The sequence below is a fragment of the Urocitellus parryii genome, chromosome 5, assembly GCF_045843805.1.
Source record: "Urocitellus parryii isolate mUroPar1 chromosome 5, mUroPar1.hap1, whole genome shotgun sequence".
NCBI lineage: Eukaryota > Metazoa > Chordata > Mammalia > Rodentia > Sciuridae > Urocitellus > Urocitellus parryii.
In genome coordinates, this window is record NC_135535.1 from 161,878,684 (window position 1) to 161,899,335 (window position 20,652).

Below are 20,652 nucleotides of genomic sequence, written 5' to 3' on the forward strand. Positions count from 1 at the left end.
ATTTCTTAACTGTATTTATGTCTTATTAGTTTTCCGCAACATATTTATCAGTTGATGGTAGTTGTGTATGTGTAACCAACCCTAAATCTTTATGGGAGATCATGGCATAAAAAAAGTATGAAATTTTCATATTCTTTTAAATAATTATATTTTTTCCTTTTTTATGATACTGGGGATTGGACCCAAGGGCACTTTACTACTGAGCTACATTCCTACCCCTTCTTATTTTTTGAAACAGGGTCTTGCTAAGTTGCTAAGGCTGTCCTTGAACTTGCAGTCCTTGCCTAAGCCTCCCCACTTGCTATATTGCAGGCTTGCACCACTACACCTAGCATATTTTTAACTTTTGATAGAGGAGCAACTACAAATTTTCCATAGTGCCTTTCGTATCCTTTTCTAACCTTGCCCATCATTTCTTGCTAACCTTATCATATTTTTTCCAGGCAGCATCTGTACGAAAGTATTTTTAGTCTACAGGAAAATTCGTGTCTGAAAGTGTCTAGTATTGAGAACAGAATAATTTATTGCTTAGCATGCAATTGTACTGTTCTTTTTATGATGCTGATCTTTAAATTGTCCAGTTAGCATCATTATTTAACAAGGAAAGCTAAGAAAATGTGTCTTAGAATTTTTACTTGATGAAATTTGAATATTAGTTGTATGAAGTAATTATAATCTAATTCTGAAAAAATACAAATAAAAATATAAAAAGCAGTTCAAGTAATTTTGACATTTTTGTATTATATATAACAGCATTTTTCCTTGAAAATTTTAATTAAACTACTTTATAATAAATTGCTGAGACTAAAAGTGGTAAACATTAAAAGTGGTAAACTTTCTAAGTAAACATAATAAAAATTCTTGACCTGGGATCCATGAATAGGCTTGAATGTAAAAATCATGTGTGTATCCCCATGTTTTTCTAGGGTCAGAGCCTATGGTTTTATCAGATTATAACGGGATCCTAAGATGTCAAATAGCCAATGTGAACATTTTTTTGTACTGTTGGAAAAACTTAAACTAGTTGTTGGCCTTTGATTATTCTTGCTTAGGCTCCTGAACTTGGATAAGTGTGCATATTGATAGTACTATAGTTTTGTGCATTAGGGACTTTCTGTAATATATTTGAAAGAGATTGTCATTGTTCTTGATATGCTAGAAGTTGCAGAGTTTGCATTGTGAAAAAAAAATTTATGGTATAAATGGGAACTGTTCAGAGATGGAGCATCTCACAACTAAAATATAGTCAACCAATGTCTTTCAAAGAAGCTGTTATTCTGATTACTTTTGTTGAGCAATTTTATTTAATTGTAAAAAAGAATAAAAATAGTAAAAATAATAGGCAATATTTCATAAGTGTTACATGCTGGCATTGTTCTAAGTGCTTTATTTTTATTATCTTCTTCACTTGGCACGGTAACTTCGAGGGAGGAGGTTATTTTCTTCATCTTAAAGATGAAAAACTGAGGCTCAAAGTTTTAAGCAGTTTGCCCAGGGTCACTTACAGAGTGGGTAAATGTGAAGCAAGGATCCCAGATCCCAGTCTGGATCCAGACCTGTTTTCAGCTGGGGCAGTAGATTGGTCAACAGTGGTTGCTTTTAATTATTAGTAAAAAAGTCTCTTTTCCAGTTTCTCCAATGGTCAGAAGTAGTTTTCCCTCAACAAATAAATTTCTAACATTTTAAATTTGATGGTTGTAAAGAGCTATTACAGTTTTTAAAGCAGGTACAATTTATAGTATTAACAATATGGGAATGCAGTGGGGAAGTAGTAAATCTGTGTCTAATTAGATTTAACATCATCATCATTCCTATGCATGACTGCTAGGAGGAATACAATGTGAGTTGAAATAGAAGTGCTCCTTCTTTCTGAAATGTAATTGCACATCTTTTGATAGTCTAGAATTCAAATTGGGTATTACCACACTGGCTCCTTAGCATAAATTCTTTGTATTTATTTAAGAAAGCTCTCTCCGGTGAGGTGATATGGAAATGAATTAAACCACTGAAGATAAAACTTTATCTTTGACTTGGTGAGGGAACTCCTGAAGGATAGTATTAGTGTTTCTCATTAAAAGTGGTAAAGCTCAATTAGGTCAGATTATGAGGACTTTAGAAAGTCAAATATTCGAAGAGAGACTTCAGTTATTACTATGCACTTTGTAGCAGTAAAATTGCATTTGAACATTTAACATTTTTATAAAATCAGTTTAGTTCAATTTTAAACAGATTCCTTGGTATTTTACTTTATTGAGAATATCTTCCTAAAATTTATTAAGCATCAATCTTGGTGTGTTTCCAGTGCAGTATATAATATGGGAACTCTTCATTCTAAATTCCGCTATTATGTACAATTATAATGTATCAATAAGAAATAACAAAAAACCCTGAATTTTGGGATTAGTATGGAGAAAAGTTAGTTTTGGAATCACTAAAGTTAGATAGAAGCCTATTATGTGAAAGTCCGGGTGGATCAAATGCTTGCTACTCTTGTTTTGTTGAAAGGTGGGACATTTTTAATATCAAATAGGACTTTTGATGTTTTTCTTTTGAAGAAATGAAATTGCTGTTATTGGGATCTTATAAAAACCTTCAAACATAATTACAAGAATGATAAGATTGTCAATAATAAAAAATAAAAATGATATTGAAATGGAGCACTAATGATCAAAAATGAGGCAGAGACAGAAAAACTATGATGAAAATCACTTATCATGGACTGGTTTGTTCAGTTGTTAATTGTATTTGTCCCCCACCCCTTGTTAGGTATTTTATCAGTTTTGGGCAATGTTATGAAATAATTTCTATGGATAGAAGATATATATACATCCGGGCTGGGAATGTGGCTCAAGCGGTAGCGCGCTTGCCTGGCATGCGTGAGGCCCGGGTTCGATTCTCAGCACCACATACCAACAAAGATGTTGTGTCCGCCAATAACTAAAAAAAATAAATAAATATTTTTTAAAAAAAGAAGATATATATACATCCTACATAACTCCTGTGTCATGTAAATGCCATAAATTAGGTAACTTTAGTTTTAGATTTTCCTTTCTTCTACTTTTCTCCCTTATGTCCTCTCCTTTCTAGTCCCATTCTTTCTGCATTAAAGCAGACCCTTCTCATCTGGTTCTGGGACTTTTCCAATAGCCTGTTTTTTGAGAAGGACCACATTGTTTGTGATGTGGCAGGCTTCCAGAAGTCTTAAGCCCCAGGAGAATCATTCATAGTCTCTGACAACTGTGAATCCTTTTGGCATAAATGTATATATTTTTTATCTGCTAATTATAGAGAGTCCGAATGTCCTCTCTATTGACCTTTGTAATTTTCTTTTGAATTGATGTCCTTTGTATTATAGATGTCACATTTCTCAAAGGCACTTTATTTATGTGTAGTCAACTTTATCCTTCAGATCTGAAGGATAGAGCCCTAAACGTTATAAATATTGTAAAATGTAATGCTTCAGAATAACCTGAATTGGAAAGGGAAGGTACTAGGGAATGGGAATAATCAAATTTTGTTATGCGTGTATGAATATGACATGATAAATTCCGCTATTATGTATAATTATAATGTATCAATAAGAAATAACAAAAAAACCTTAATTTTGGGATTAGTATGGAGATACTAATAGTATGTTGTTATTAGTATTAGTTTTGGAATCACTAAAGTTAGATAGAAGCCTATTATGTGAGAGTCCAGGTAGATCAAATACTTGCTACTCTAGGATCAGAGAAGGATCAAAAATTGTAGTTCATGTTGTTCTTACAATTAAGCTTCAGAAGTGTTTCAGAATAGGGCAGTGTCTGAAGACTGCTTTTGTGAGCAAATAGTACCAGTTGTTGAGGTATTATGGAGAGAGCACTCAGACTGTCCCAAACTAGTTAGTGGGGTCAAGGGAAAGATGAAATGAAGAGCGATTGTTTTTGTGTTGCACTTGAGGCATGACAACTTGTTCCACTTTGGAGCTGTTATCAAGATAGGACTTGTCTAGACTTCTAACGAAATTGGCTTTAGTAGACACATCATGTCAGAGGACTTTTGATTGCTCAAGTGAATGTTAAACATTCTTTTTAACTTTTTGGATCTTTGATGTATTGAATTTCTGATACCCTTCCCATAACACATGATCCTGTCCTGACTGATCAATAGTTGTAAGGAATTTACTCTTGTACTCTATATACCTATTGGCTTATAATAGCTATACTTGTGATTCTTTTTTTTTGATGTATTTTTTTTTATTAGTTACACATGACAGTACAATGATCTTGACAATTCACACATTTGAATCAAATGGGGTATAATTTCTCATTTTTCTGATTGTACAGGTTGCAGAATCACATTGGTCATACAGTCACCTATATACATACAGCCATAATAATGTCTATTTTATTCTGCTGCCCTTCCTACCCACCCTTCCCCTCCCTTCTCCCCTCCCATTACATCTCTCTACCCAATCTAATGTGACACACTTCTTTTTTTTTTTCTCCTCACAACATCATATGTGTATTCTGTATAACGTTGAGGGTCTCCTTCCATCTTCCGTTCAATTCCCCTTCTCCTTCCTTTTCCCTCCCATGTCTCTTCCCTATCTAGAGGTAATCTTATTCTCATGTTCTTCCTCCCTATCCCATTTTGAATCACCCCCCTTATATCAGAGAAGATGTTTTTTAGGGATTGGCTTACTTTACTTAGCATAATCTTCTCTAATGCCATCCATTTCCCTGCAACTTGTGATTCTTAACAGTGCTAAGAAAATCTGTATTGTATAGTGTTTATGTTATTTAGCAATTAAGTGCTGTTTGTTTTATTTAATTTATTTATTTTGATTGTATTTTACATAGTAAAGATTTTGTTCTTTCCCTTCAGACTTTTAAAATTTTTGTTGTTATTGTTGATGGACCTTTATTTTATTTATTTTTTATATGATGCCTAGAATCAAACCCAGTGCCTCACGCATGCTAGGCAAGTACTCTACCACTGAGCTACAGCTCTGCCCTCCCTTTAAACTTTAACAAATGGTGCACTTTAATGTTGTTTTGTTTTTTTCCTCACTCAAATGATTTATTTAAAAACATGTAATCCTTCACGAATTATATGTCATCCTTGCATAGGGGCCATGCTAATCTTTTCTGATCATTACAATTTTAGTATCTGTGCTGCTGAAGCAAGTACCATTTTAATGTTTCTCAAAATGGAGGCCTTTTCTTTTAAAATATTTTATCTTTGTATTTTATTCATGGCAAATGTGATTATTTCATCATTGCAATAGCAAATTTTTATTGTAAAATTCATAATATTTTGTTTATAAACTCTATTTTCTTGGCACAGTACATAAAACAACAGTAAATTTGATACAATGGTTCTCTAAGCCACACCAAAATTTAACTGTGACTCTGAATATTCTCAGATACTTTCATCTTGTTGATGTATTAATATTTCTAAGTCCATAAACATCAATTAGCTTACCAAATTAACGTTAACAAATGAGTCAGCCATGTAATTTGAGTTAGCAGGGCCATGAAGGAAGTGTTTTTATTTGTGTGTAGGTACTCTTATCTCCATGTCTTCAGGTGGTGGATGGAAGTTTGTATATGTAATAAAAGGTGATATTATAGTACATTTTGTGAAATACTAAATGCACTTACATTCTTGCTTGGGACTGGGCCACTTGCTTAGAGGTCTCTGGGAGTGGCAAAAGTGCATTTTATTGTTTTTCTTTATTTGAGATAACCTTTTAATTAGCAGAATATGATGTAGAGTTACTTGTCTTTTTTTAAAAATATCTTTATTTTATTCTTATGTGGTGCTGAGAATCGAACCCAGTGCCTCATGCATGCAATGCTACCACTTGAGCCACATCCTTAGCCCCACGTGTCTTTTTTTAAAAAACAAAAAATATTTTGACAAATCTGCAAAATGAACATTAGAGACAGTTCTAGAATAAATGATACTAGATTTAAATTGTGAGGTTGGTCTGTACAAAAATATAAAATAAATACTAATCAGTTGTCTAAGCAAAATCCAGGAAGGATTTGTGTTAATTTGACAAGTGGGTTTAAAATTCTTTAGCCACTATTTTTTAGAAACAAGCTTTGTTCATACATCCTTTCTCTAATTTGCTTCACTTTTGATCTTTGATAAACCAGCTGCAATTTTGTTTCATTAACAAACTTTAACTGGTTAACAGATGTTTGTTTTGGCTTGATTGTGTCCTTTCTATTAGAAACAGCATAGGCATACATAGAAACCATGCTGGGCCTTTTCCTGTCTGTAGCTTGACAGGCAGTTCAGAAGAGCAACTTAATTTTATTTACAAAGTTCAATTTTTGTTTCTCGGTATTATTGTTGTAGGTATACAAATATGTCAGCTCTTGTCACCCTCATCAAGGGGGTCTTTTGCTGTTAATCCTCCCCCCTGTTGGTCCGGTACACTCCCTTCACCTACTTAAAAAAATTTTTTTTTTATTTTTAGCATCACAAAATCTTAGCATGCTGCTGGGAAAGGTATTGCAGGAAAGATAATTGAGGTATCAGTGACTCTTCCACAGTTCAAGGGAAGGAATGGGACTAGCCTGGTGAATTTTAGATAATTTCTTCCATCTTCTTTGATGTCAGTAAGCTGCCATATGGAGAGCAGTGAGGCCTACAGGAAGGAGGTGAGCCTTGGTCTGGGCTGCCTGTGATGTTCAGAGTGGTGTGGGCTGGGAGCCAGAGGCAGCACTTGATGGTTTCTATAGTATTTTCTGATGTGACCAGTCCTGCTTTTTGTCTGTGGTTTCTGACATGCTTGTGACCCTTTCTGATCATAAATAGGAATGATGAAACAGCATAAAAGAAACAGTAGTAAGAGGAGACAAGAATGTAAAACTAAAATCCAGTAATAAGGACATCAAAAGTTGATTTCTATTTGATACTTGATCTGCTTCCAAAGCTAGCATTTTAACATATATATGATTTCTGTCTTGCAACAACACCCTATTCTAACTATTGAGTCTTGAATTGTGAGTAAAACTGCAGAAAATAAGACCTGCTGGTGGAAGAATGTGGTGTGTTTGAAGAACATCAGCTGTTTTGTTAACTCCTGGCAGTATGTTACCTGGGAAAAGAAGGCAGTGGAGGAAAGGGCTGGGTTTGTAGCTCAGTGGTACAGCACTTGCCTAGATGTGTGAGGTACTGGGCTCGATTCTCAGCACTGCATATAAATAAATGAATAAAATAAAGGTTCATCAACATCAAAAAAGAATTTAAAAAAAGACAGTGGAGGGAGCTAGGATGATCTTTCTCCCTTAACTTTGCAATTCATAAAATTGTAATGTTTCAGGAAAGTTGAAGGAGTGGTAGTATAATAAACACTGTATTTCTTTCATCTAAATTCACCAATTATTAACATTTTGCAATAGTTATTCTCTCTTTTCCTGGGTGTATATGTGTGTGTGTTTGTATATATACACACACTTAGAATGCATCTATTTATAATTTTTGGCTGAACTATTGAAAAATAAATGGCAGGCATTATGATATATTATCCCTAGATATTTAATTAGATATCAAAACATCCTCCAATATATTAAAGTACTTTATCTTATGCAAAAAATTTAGCAGTGAAATGAGTATTATTCTAATAGCCCATATTTTCTTATATGAACCCAAAATATCACAACTTTTTTTTTTTTAAAGAGAGAGTGAGAGAGGAGAGAGAGAGAGAGAATTTTTAATATTTATTTTTTAGTTCTCTGCAGACACAATATCTTTGTTGGTATGTGGTGCTGAGGATCGAACCCAGGCTGCACGCATGCCAGGCGAGCGCGCTACCGCTTGAGCCACGTCCCCAGCCCAACAACTTTTGACTTTTGGTCCAGCATTGGTCGGTCTTCCTTCCTTCCTTCCTTCCTTCCTTCCTTCCTTCCTTCCTTCCTTCCTTCCTTCCTTCCTTCCTTCCTTCCTTCCTTCCTTCCTTCCTTCCTTCCGTTGCTGGGGATCAAACTCGATTAGGTCTCCTTTATTTTGTTTTATTTTATTTTATTGTATTCTGGTACCAGGGATTGAACCTAGGAGCACTTAATTAACCCTTGAGCCACATCTCCTAGCTCGTTTTTATTTTTTTATTTTGAGACATGGTATCACCAAGTTGCTTAGGGGCTTGTCAAGTTGCTGAGGCTGACCTTGAACTTGTGATCTTCCTGCTTCAGTGTCCCGAGCCTCTGGGATACAGGCATGTGCCACCACACCTGGCTTATGGCTCCTTTAATAGAGAACAGTTTTCCCTCCTTTGTGCTTTCAAGACATTACCTTTTTTGAAGGGGGGCAGGGTACTGGGGATTGAATTTAGGGACACATGACCACTAAGGCACATCCCATCCCTGTTTTTTGTATTTTATTTAGAGACAGGGTCTCACTGAGTTGTTTAGTATCTCGCTTTTTGTTGAGGCTGGCTTTGAACTTGTGATCCTCTTGCTTCAGCTTCCTGAGCCTCTGGAATTACAGGCGTGTGCCATCGCACCTGGCAAGACATTACCATTACTTGTAGGATGTCCAACAGTTAGATATTTGTTTGATTGTATCCTCAAGATTAGATCCAAGTCAAACATTTTTGGCAAGGACAGTATATATGTGATCTTGTGTATTTCATTTTGGGTCATATCAGGAGATAAACAATTCCAGGTTTGTCATTAAAAATGGTGTTTATTTAATCAGTTGGCTAAAGTGGCATCTGTCTGACCTATCTTTATAAAAACACCCTTTTCATCTTGTAATTAATAATTAGTACAGACTTAAGACCATATGAATAACTTTTCACTCAGTGTGCATTAATTTTCTGTTGCCCCTGTAACAAATCACACTGACTTGGTGGTTTAAAACAGTCGCACATGCCTCAGCCTCAGCAAAAGTGAGGCGCTAAGCAACTCAGTGAGACCCCGTCTCTAAATAAAATACAAAATAGGGCTGGAGATTGTGGCTTAGTGGTTGAGTGCCCCTGAGTTCATTCCCAAAGGAAAACAACAACCGCACACGCTCCTGTTGGCATCCCTGTGACTTAGGAGGCTGAGACAGGAGGATTGCAACTGATCAAGGCTCTGTTACATAGAAATAAAAACCAAAAAGGACTGGGGCCCTGAATCAGTGGTAAAGTACCCTAGGTTCAATCCTTAGTACCAAAAACCAAACCAAAACAACAACAAAAACCAACATGCATGTTTTAGTTCTGTTGGTAATACAGAAAATGATTCTCATTGGGTTAAAAATCAAGGCGATGGTAGGCTCGTATTCTTTTCTGGAAACTTTAGGAGAATCGTATCTTTGGTTTTCACACTTCTAGAGCTGCCCACATTCTTTGACTCCTGGTCCCCTTTCTCTGTCTTCAAGGCCAGCAGTATTTCCTCTTTGATCATTCCTTTATAGGTCACAGTTCCCTCTGATGTCCATCTGTGGTCAATTTAATCACAGACTGCTGTGATTAAATTGGGCTCACCTGGTTAATTCAGAGTACACTTTCTAGCTTGCAGTCCTTAATTTAATCAAGCCTGCTAGGTTATTTTGCCACGTAAGATAACATACAAGTTCCAAGCATTAGGAAGTAGATGTTTTCTGGAGGTTATTATTTCACCTGCCACACAGTGGTTTTACCAGCCTTACCTAAGTCAAATAATGCTCTGAGAATTATAAATCTTTGAAGATTTTCAGGCTGTGGTGTACCCGTAGTCTAAGTCTACCTAAAAGGAACAAATCAACAGCTTATTGTAGTGATGCTGGCCGAAGGCTGGTGTTGAGATGCTTGGATTCCATGTCTGATGGCACAATGCTGAATCATTTCTGGGACTGAAGCAGGGGGTTGCCTTCTGTCTGTACTTCCTGACCCTTTACTTACAGCTGAAGAATGGATTTGCCATTAACAGCTTCAAAGTTTTTAACAGTAGGAATTTGGATATTCAAAATATTTTTTGAAAAGTTTATTTAACGTTGTAGAGACGGTCTTTCACTTAAATGCCCAGAGTACCTGGCGGGGTCATCACAATAATTTAATAAGATAGGTTCATTAGTGACATTTTAAAGACTAACATCTGAAGAATTTCATTTGTTATTTAAATTATAAATCCTCAACTAGAGAATTCCAAATAGGCTGAAAAAGAAACTGATTTTTAAAAAAATGGACAGGAGGATGTAAATTATATTTTTTTACTTCACAGGAAAAAAATGGACAGGAGGATGTAAATTATATTTTTTTACTTCACAGGAAAAAATCCAGAAGAATAGGCATCAAATTAAGGCAGGGAGCTCCTAGGATTCATTTTCCTTTGTTTTACAGTGTTTTGCTGCAATTAGTTGGAATGCTTTGGAAATAACTATGGTTCCAGTTGTTAAAGAATAACTGTTATCAGCCTATAAATGTGCTTTCTAGAGATGATAAAAAAGATGATCTTTTTATCTGATGAGCCTGACCTCTTCTGTAAACCTTCTAACTTATCTCATTTTCCACCAGCTACTGAAATATAACAAGGTTCCAACAATTACATCTTTATAAAGCATTTATATCAACTTACAAAAATCACTTCTTTATTGGAAAATTGTGTAATACCATGATTTCCATTTAGCATGGCATGTTGGTTAGCAATAAATCTTGCTAGTGTTATGAACACAAGCCTGCAGGCAGTTTGGAGAACACTGATCAGGTGCAAATTGTATGTATTTTTCTGGTTTCTAAAAATTTTAGAGCAAAATGAAAAATAGTTTACATTGAGAACACTACTTTTTAGTGTATTCCTCCCCCCCTATTCCCCTTCCCCTCACCCCCCTACCCCCCTTCCCCTTACCCCTCAACCCCATGTGCATCTTGTGAGGAGTCCGCTGATACTTTTAAAATCCACGATTTGTTTCTGGGACTGTTTAAATTCTGTTTTAATCCACAGTATGCAACAAAAACTAAGCAGACATGGTTGAAATATGTATTTGTGCCTTGTAAAGTACACATGATAAGAAGTTCACATTATATTTGAAGACTGGAAAACATACAAGAGTATATTCATGTCAAACACATATTGCTTACTGTATACTAGGTAATGTTCTAAGGCATTTAATAGACACTAAATAATTTTACATGAACCCTGAGAGATGATTACTATTATTAGCTAAATTTTACAGATGAAGAAACAGGCCGAAGAAGATGACTTACTCAAGAATACACAGAAAGCTGGACGTGGTGGTGCATTCCTGTAATCCTAGTGGCTTGGGAGGCTGAGGCAGAAACCTAGTGAGACTCTGTCTCAAAATAAAAAATAAAAAGGGCTGAGGATGTGGCTCAGTGGTTAAGGTAATTCTTGGTTTTCTCCCCCTGCCCCTCTAAAAAAGAATTCACAGAAAGTGTTGGAGTCAGTGTTTCAACCCCAGTACAAGCTGCTACTTCATCACCCCCTGCCTGTTTCTTTATTTTATATATTTTTTTTTATACTTTTTTAGTAATTGTTTTTTACAGGGCTGAGGACTGAACCCAGGGCCTTACGCATGCTAGGCAAGCGCTCTGCCACTGGGCTAAATCCCCAACCCCTGTTTCTTTATTTTATTTGAGTGAAATCAACATGTTTGTTAAATTCTTTTTTTTTTTAATATTTATTTTTTGGTTGTAGATGGACACAATACCTTTATTTATTTATTTTTATGTGGTGCTGAGTATCAAACCCAGGGCCCTGGATGTGCCAAACGAACACTCTACCCCTGAGCTATAACCCTTATTAAATTCTTATAATGTAAAGTACTGTACTAGGAACTAAGTTACAAAAAAAAAATGTTTTTTTCAAATAATAATAACCAATTGGCACATGCTAAGACATATAGCTGTGTGATTCCTTCTTAAATAACCAGTGAGTGATCTTCATTTTCACAGTGATGAAACTTTCTTTCCTTTAAGAATGACTAACATTAGCCAACATTTATATAATGCTTTTCTATGACTATTTAAGTAGTACTATTTACTATTAAGTGCTTTATATGTAATAACTTGCTTATAAGGTGGTGGTTCTTTTCATTTATAGTTTATAAGAGGCACATAAGGGCTGGGAAAGGTGGTACACACCTGTAATCCCAGTACCTCAGGAGGCTGAGGCAGGAGAATCACAAGTTGGAGACCATTCTAGATGATTTAGTGAGACTCTATTTCAAATAATATAATAATAATAATAATAAAAAGGGCAGAGGACATTGCTCAGTGGTAGAGCTCTCCTGAGTTCATTTCCCAGTACCGCCAAACAAAACAAAACACCAAGAAGTAGTAGAAGTAGCAGCACCACATGAGGTTAAAGAACTTGCCCAAGGGCATGTAACTATTATGTAATAGAACTAGGATTCAAACCCTGGCATTCAGGTTCCATGGGCTGTACATGTAACCATTATAATACACTACCTCTCCTTTTACTATTAGGTTTTTATAAACATTGTCCTCTAAATTACTTTGTAGTGTTTGTAATAGGAGTCGCTGGAAAGGGTATTAAATGTATGGTATGCCAACATTGATGGTAGCTTTTCCCAAATAATGTTTTGAGGGGGAAGGAAGGTACTGTTGAAGATTTTGATGATGCTGATGATATTCTGAGATTTAAACTCCCTGAGAAGTTCTGAAGTTCAACCTATTTAACCCATTGTTTCTCAGGGTGATTTGATGATGGCCCTCTTCTTTCCCTTCCTCCTCAAACAGCTATTCACATGTCTGAAAATCTTTGCATTTGTTTAAACACAGTTTGGGTAGTGCACATGTGAGGATATACTGTGAATTCTTTTCCTCATTTTTCCCAACTGTACATCCCACAGGAAATCACTGATGAATAAACGTATACTTTGTGTCTCAAAGTAGAACTCCCAAATCATCAAATTTGTCTCTTATCTCTTTATGTATTGATTTAGTAAAATTATTTATAATAATTCTTAAAATGTAGAATAAAATTTTAGATATCCAGGAGATCTTTGAGATAACCAAGTTTAGGGTTTTATTTTTTATTTTATTTTATTTATTTATTTATTTATTTTTACAGTACTGGAGATTGAACCCAGGGCCTTACTCATGCTAGGCAAACAGTCACTGAGCTGCATCCCTAGCACTTACGGTGTGTTTTTGTACTGGGGTTGAACCTAGGACTGCTTTACTACAAAGCTACATCCCCAGTCCTTTTGGATTTTTATTTTGAGATAGGATCTACGTTACTAAGGGTCCTGTTAAGTTGCTACTAAGGGTCCTGATAAGTTGCTGAGGCTGGCCTTGAATTTGTATTCCTCCAGGCTCTTTCAGTGTTGCTGGGATTATAGGACAGTGCCATTACACCCACTAGCCTTAGGGTTTTGTTTTATTTTATTTTATATTTTTGGTACTGGGGATTGAACACAGGAGCGCTTAACCACTGAACCACATCCCCAGCCCTTTTTTGTTTAAATAGAGAATGGGTCTCACTGAGTTGCTTAGGGTCTTGCTAAGTTGCTGAGTCTGGCTTTGAACTCTCAGCCTCCTGCCTCAGCCTCTCGAGACTCTGGGATTACAGGTGTGTGCCACCATGCCTGGCTCCCATGCAAATTAATTCAGAATGTTTGGTGTGGGAGCCAGGCATTAGATTTTTTTGAGGGTTCTGGGGAATGCTAGTAAGCAGCAAAAGTTTGGGGACCACTGTCTGGGGCTATTTTCTTCCTTTTTTTTCCCCCCAGTACTGGGGTTGAACCTAAGAGGCCTGTATGCATGTTAGGCAAGTACTCCACCACTGAACTAAGTCCCCAGCCCTGTCTTCTTTTATATAGTGAGGTGAGGAAATAATCCAGAGGTGTTAATTGGGCAAGGCCCATGTACTTACCAAAAGAGATTTTAGACATCTTCTAAAGTAGTCTTCTGAGAAAGTGGCTCTGGAGCTTAGGTGCAAATCCCTCAACTTTTCTACTTGGACAGTACAGTCTAGTCTGTCTCAGTTTCCTCATCTGACAAATGGGCATAATAGCAAAATCCCTGTAGAGTTAGTCTGTCACACTGTTTGTACTGAGCTTCTAAGGTAGAGAGCTTTTTCAGGGCTTTGGGAGATAGTAGTCCCTAGCATTTCCTTTCTGAACATCCTGTTCTTGAAGGAAAAGCTGTAAACTGATATCCTTATCACCTTCTAATAAAGACCTCCTTTTTTTTTTAAAAAAAATATATATTTTTAGTTGTAGATGGACACAGTAACTTTATTTATTTATTTATTTATTTAATTAATTTTTATGTGGTGTTGAGGATCGAACCCAGGGCCTCACACATGCTAGGCGAGCGCTCTACCACTGAGCTACAACCCCAGCCCCCCACCCCAAGACCTCCTTTTCTTACCCTAGTGACATAGACCTTGAATGTCTAAATATGGGATTCTGTGGTTCCCCCACCTGCCTTGTTATTTTAATATTCAGAAAAAGAGTATTTTTCAGAATGCAGAAAGGTTTGGAGATGATGTATTATTACTACAAATATCACTACTAAAATAACTAGTGTTGGAAGTTTGTATTTGCTTCCAGTTTTTTTTCTTTATATATGTAATATTTATTGTATTTAAAGAAAACAGTGTTAAAATTTTGGATCTCTTTTTCTAAATTTAAATCTGTTGTGAGCCCTTTTGCCACATTTTGACTGGTCTTTGAAGTGTGACCTTAAATAACTGCATAGTATTATGTCTTCATTATTCAACAGTTTGAATGTTTCTGATTCTTTTGCTGTAATGCATAATACTGCTATAAAATTTTGTAATTGTTTCCTATAGGCTATTAGAGGAGATATTACTGAGGCATGACCATGAATTCTTTTTTTAAGGCTTTTGTAACAAATTGTCTAAAAGTGTTCCAAAAAGGTGGTAGAAATTTATATTGTGTAGAGAATAAGGAGGTGTGGACCTCAACTTGATTCTTTCTAACCCTTACTTTTAAAAAATTTTCCTAATGCTATATATGTAAGAGTGGCTCCTCACTATTTTATTTTGCTTTTCTTTGATTACAATGACATAAACTTTTTTTTTTTTTTTTTTTTTTTTAATGAGTGGAGTGTTTCAGAGATGTCCATTAGGTCTGATTGGTTTGTAGTGTTCAAGACTTCTGCTTCTTGTTGATCTTGACTTAGTTCTATTTTTGAAAGTGGAGTATTGAAGACCTTAGTTATTACTGAACTGTTTCTGCTTTCATTATTGTCACTTTCTAATGTATTTTCAGACCCTGTTAGGTATGTATGCATTTATAATTGTTAGGTTTACCTGAAGGGTTGACTCTTTTATCATTATGTAGAGTATTGGTAGTGTTTCAGAGCTTTCATGGAAGAGCAATTTTTGGAGGTCTTTACTCCATCATTGTGGAAGGGCTTCTGATTTGATGATTAAATGACATTCTCCTGGGCAAAATTATGAAAGTTTGATATCTTTTTAAGACCTTTAGTAATAGGATTGTTTATACTAGAATCCTGAAATGAATATCTTAATATAGTTTTAAAATTTATCTGGCATGAGAAGGCAGGTTAATTTTTAATATTTAGTTAAATGTATTAAAAAATGCAAATTACACAATTAGATAATTTACATATTGATATTTTGATAAAAAATAGGAAAACCCCATAAAGAATCTTGTATGTTTCTTATTTTGAAATATAGTCCTGAATATATCCAATAATATAAGTACCATGATACTTTGTGTAGTTTCTAAAGGTACAGCTTTGATTTGTGTCATAAGATGTATGCTTAATGGGAATGTTTTTTTAACCTAAGCCTAATCTTTATTTTATTTAATTATATGTGATGCTGAGGAACGAATCCAGTGCCTTACACATGCTAGCCAAGCACTTTACCACTGAACCACAACCCCAGCCCCTTGTTCTTATTTAAATTTAATGAGATGTATGGGTCTAATCTTAATGGATTTTGTAATTCAGAAAAGATGATATCTAGAAATCCTCTTTAGGATTGTTTTATAGGGATGTGTGTTCTGTAACACAACATGGACTTGTTACATTAGGGCAGATGTAGTGTGGCGGACCCTTGAGTGAAGGTTTAGAGTTTCTAAACATGGTGTCATCTGAGTGTTGCTTTCCTTATCTTTACAAAAGGGAGCTCTTTCTGTAAAGAGAGCCACAGGACTTTCAGGTCTCTATCCTTTAGCTCTGAATTTCTGGGATTGTTAAACACTAGGTTTGTCTTGAGGCCCTTGAGTAATATTTAATATTGTTAGTTGCATTAAAAACAAACAAGCTGGGCATGGTGTCGAATGCCTATAATCTCAGCGGCTGGGGAGGCTGAGGCAGGAGGATCACAGCCTCAGAAATTTAGTGAGTCCCTAAGTAACTCAGTGAGAACTTGTCTCTAAATAAAATACAAAAAAGTACTAGGGTGTGGCTCAGTGGTTGAGTGCCCCTGGGTTCAATCCCCAGTACCAAAACAAAAACAAGCAAGCAATATTTGGACCTTGTGAGCTGGGCCTTGTTTGGAGCAAAATCCAATTTAAAACATCTGAATTTAGAAAGTTAATAATGCAAATGCTCCGATTTAAAAAGGATTCTGTTCTTTATATTTGGAATTCTTAGTAGAGTTTCCCACTCCTTTGCTCATTAATTTTCTTTTTATGAGAATATGAGATTGATGTATAAAAATATTTTGAGGGGGTGAGTGTAGCTCAGTGGTAGAGTGCTTCCCTAGCATGCACAAGGTGCTGGGCTCAATCCCTAGGACCACCCCCCAAAATTATGCAATTCAAAAATTACCAAAGAATAGATGGTACAAAAAAGTAGGCCATTCTTATTACATAGATAGCTAGTCAGTCCCTTTCCCTGAAGGCAAACAGTATTACCAGTTCCTTGCTTATTTTGCCAAAGATATTCTGTGCATACATATACATTTTTATTATAAAAATGACAAATTATATTTAGCATTTAAAAAATCTGATTTTAGAGATCAGATTTAACACTATATAAGGAAATACTTTCTTTTTTATTTTTTTTTATCAACTAATATTACAGTGGGTGAATGTTTACTGGGGTAAACACTGTTACAAAGAATATCCTTCCATGAATATTAGCTGATACTTGCACATCTGCAGAATTCATCTCTATGTTAAATGGCCAGGTTAGAGGGCATGTACAATTTAAATTTAGTTTTTTTCTCAAGGTTACATGGTTAAATTTTTTTTTTTTGGGGGGGTGTGTGCTGAGGATTGAACTCAGGGCCTTACACATTCTAAGTAAGCACTCTAGTAACTGAGCTATATCCCCAGCCCCTGATCACATTTTTTTTTTTCCATGACTTCTGACTTTTGTGCATAGGCCTTCTTTTGTGCAAGAGCTTAAGGAAAATATTTCTACCTAGTTCCTTCTAATGTTTTTATTTTTTATTATTGAATTTTTGATCCATCTGAATTTTATTTTGCTCTAAGGAATGAGGTAGGAATCCAATTTTATTTTATTATCTTTTCAGTTGGCAACCCACCTGTCCTATTACCATTCATTGAAGACTCTATTTTCCTTTGTATGAAATTCTGTCTTTATTATAAGCTAAATTCCTAGGGTTTTTTTTTTAATATTTATTTTTTAGTTGTAGATGGACACAATATCTGTATTTTATTTATTTATTTTTATGTGGTGCTGAGGATTGAACCCAGGGCCTTGCATGTGCTAGGCAAGTATTCTACTGCTGAGCCACAACCCCAGCCCCAATTCCTAGTTTTTTTTTTTTACTTTATTTTTATTTGGTGCTGAGGATCGAACCCAGGGTATCACATGTGCGAGGCAGGCACTCTATCACTGAGCTATAGCCTCAGCCCCTCCTAGTATATATTTTTTTTAAAAATTTAATATTCATTTTTTAGTTGTAGTTGGACACAATACCTTTATTTTATTTATTTTTGTGTGGTGCTGAGGATTGAACCTAGGGTCTCACATGTGCTAGGTGAATGCTTTACTGCTGGGCCACAACCCCAGTCCCTCTTAGTATATATTTTAGCCTGATTGTACACTTAACATTTTTTCCAATGAAATTATCTGACTATTCATGTACCACCATCACTGTTCTAGTTATTGTAACTTCACAATGTTTTATTTCTTGGAAGAAATAAAGCTTTATTTTCTTTTTCAGAATCTTCATGGCTAATTGTGCTTGTTTATTTTCCTAATGGACTTCAGAATCAGCTGTTTAATATTCACAAGTTCTTGGGTTTGTTTTTTTTAAATTTATTTTTTATTTGTTGTTGGATACAACACCTTCCTTCCTTCCTTCCTTCCTTCCTTCCTTCCTTCCTTCCTTCCTTCCTTCCTTCCCTCCCTCTCTCCCTCCCTCCCTCCCTCCCTCCCTGAGGCTCAAACCCAGCCCTCACATGTGCGAGGTGGGTGCTCTACAGCTGAGCCATAACCTCAGGTCCTCACAAGTTCTTGTTGATAATTTTATTGGTGTTTTTATGTTTAGAATGGCTTTCTTAAAATATTGAGTCTTATACTGAAGAAAAGGAATACCTTTCCATTTCTATTTAGATTTTTCTTTGGAAAATTTTAAGCATAAGTAAAATCAAGAGTAGGGCTTATTCATTGTCAGCTAAAATAATTAGCTGATGACTACTCTTATTTCAGTTATATACCTACCTACTCCCCTAGCCTGTTACTACTGAGTAAAAGCAATCTTACACATTAACAGTTTATTCATATATTTCAGTTATATAGCCATTAACATCCTTTTAAGTCTTTACATGTGAAATAGGTATGGTAGTAGTGTGTCCTGATGCATTTCAACTTTTTGTTAAATTTTCTAGGTATGATATTTTTTTCCTTGCTGTTTTAGTGTGATCTTTTATTTTATTTTTTTTTACATTTTCTAATTGACTGTTTTTAGTTCAGAAATGTTACTGATTTTTATACACTAACTTAACATTAATATGTAATATATAATTTTGTTATGTTAGGGTATATAATACTATGATCTACAAATAGCAAGTTTTAATTTCCTTCCTTCCTTCCTGTGTGTGTGTGTGTGTGTGTGTGTGTGTGTGTGTGTGTATGTAGGTTGGTAGGGGTCAAACTCGGGGCCTTGTGTATATAAGATAAGTCCTTTACCACTGAAATACTCCCCCAACCCTTCTCCTTTTGTAGTTCTTAAATCTTTTTTGTTTGTTTATTTGTACCAGGGATTGAACTCAGGAGTTCTTAACCATTAAGCCATATCCCCAGCCCTTTTAGTTTTTGTTTAAAGACAGAGGCTCACTAATTTGCTGAGGGCAGCTAAATTGCTGAGACTGGCCTCAAATTTGCAGTCCTCCTGCCTCAGCCTCCCAAATTGCTGGGATTATAGGCTTATGCACTGTGCCTGGCTAGTTCTTAAATCTTTTATGTAATTTTATTAGGTAGTACTTTCTTTTTTTTCTTTTGTAATGCTTAATAATATTTCTTTTTTTTTCTTTTTTTTATTGTTGTTTGTTCAAAACATTACATAGTTCTTGATATATCATATTTCACACTTTGATTCAAGTGGGTTATGAACTCCCATTTTTACCCCGTATACAGATTGCAGAATCACATCAGTTACACTTCCATTGATTTACATATTGCCATACTCATGTCTGTTGTATTCTGCTGCCTTTCCTATCCTCTACTATCCCCCCTCCCCTCCCCTCCCCTCCCCTCCCCTCCCCTCCCCTCCCCTCCCCTCCCCTCCCCTCCCCTCCCCTCTTCTCTCTCTACCCCCTCTACTGTAATTCATTTCTCCCCCTTGTATTATTTTTCCCTTTCCCCTCTCTTCCTCTTGTATGTAATTTTGTATAACCCTGAGGGTCTCCTTCCATTTCCATGCAGTTTCCCTTCTCTCTCCCTTTCCCTCCCACCTCTCATCCCTGTTTAATGTTAGTCTTCTTCTCATGCTCTTCTTCCCTACTCTGTTCTTAGTTACTCTCCTTATATCAAAGAAAATATTTGGCATTTGTTTTTTAGGGATTGGCTAGCTTCACTTAGCATACTCTGCTCTAATGCCATCCATTTCCCTCCAAATTCTATGATTTTGTCATTTTTTAATGCAGAGTAATACTCCATTGTGTATAAATGCCACATTTGTTTTATCCATTCGTCTGTTGAAGGGCATCTAGGTTGCTTCCACAGTCTTGCTATTGTGAATTGTGCTGCTATGAACATCGATGTAGCAGTGTCCCTGTAGCATGCTCTTTTTAGGTCTTTAGGGAATAGACCCAGAAGGGGAATAGCTGGGTCAAATGGTGGTTCCATTCCCAGCTTTCCAAGAAATCTCCATACTGCTTTCCAAATTGGCTGCACTAATTTGCAGTCCCACCAACAATGTACAAGTGTACCCTTTTCCCCAAGGTAGTACTTTCTTAATGATATCAAAGAATACTGCTAATAGTGGATATGTTTTTGTGGAATGTGTCTGTGTTTCCCCATTAACCATGATATTGGCTTATATATTTATCCTGTTAAAGAAATGTCATCAGATATGAATTTTGGATTTTATCAAGTGTTTTTCAACATTTGTGTAGGTGACATGATTTTTCTACTTTAATCTTTAACATGATTAATTATAGAAGCTGATTTCCTAGTATTTAACCATTCTTGCTTTTTTTGTATGAATCCTTTTGTTGTTTAATGATTAATGTTTTTTTAGAATCATAAATTTTCCTGATACATTTAAAAATTTGTCATAAATACGT

General features: G+C 35.6%; 1 protein-coding gene and 1 non-coding gene across 4 annotated transcripts in view; one reads left to right on the plus strand and one right to left on the minus strand.

Moving 5' to 3' along the window:
- The window catches only part of Kat6b (lysine acetyltransferase 6B), a 185,232-nt gene that overhangs the window by 17,363 nt on the left and 147,217 nt on the right, over window positions 1–20,652 (plus strand). The gene's annotated exons all lie outside the window — the stretch shown is intronic.
- On the minus strand, window positions 5,068–5,172 carry LOC113183837 (U6 spliceosomal RNA). The gene has a single exon (XR_003300918.1). It is a non-coding gene; the product is annotated as a U6 spliceosomal RNA (small nuclear RNA).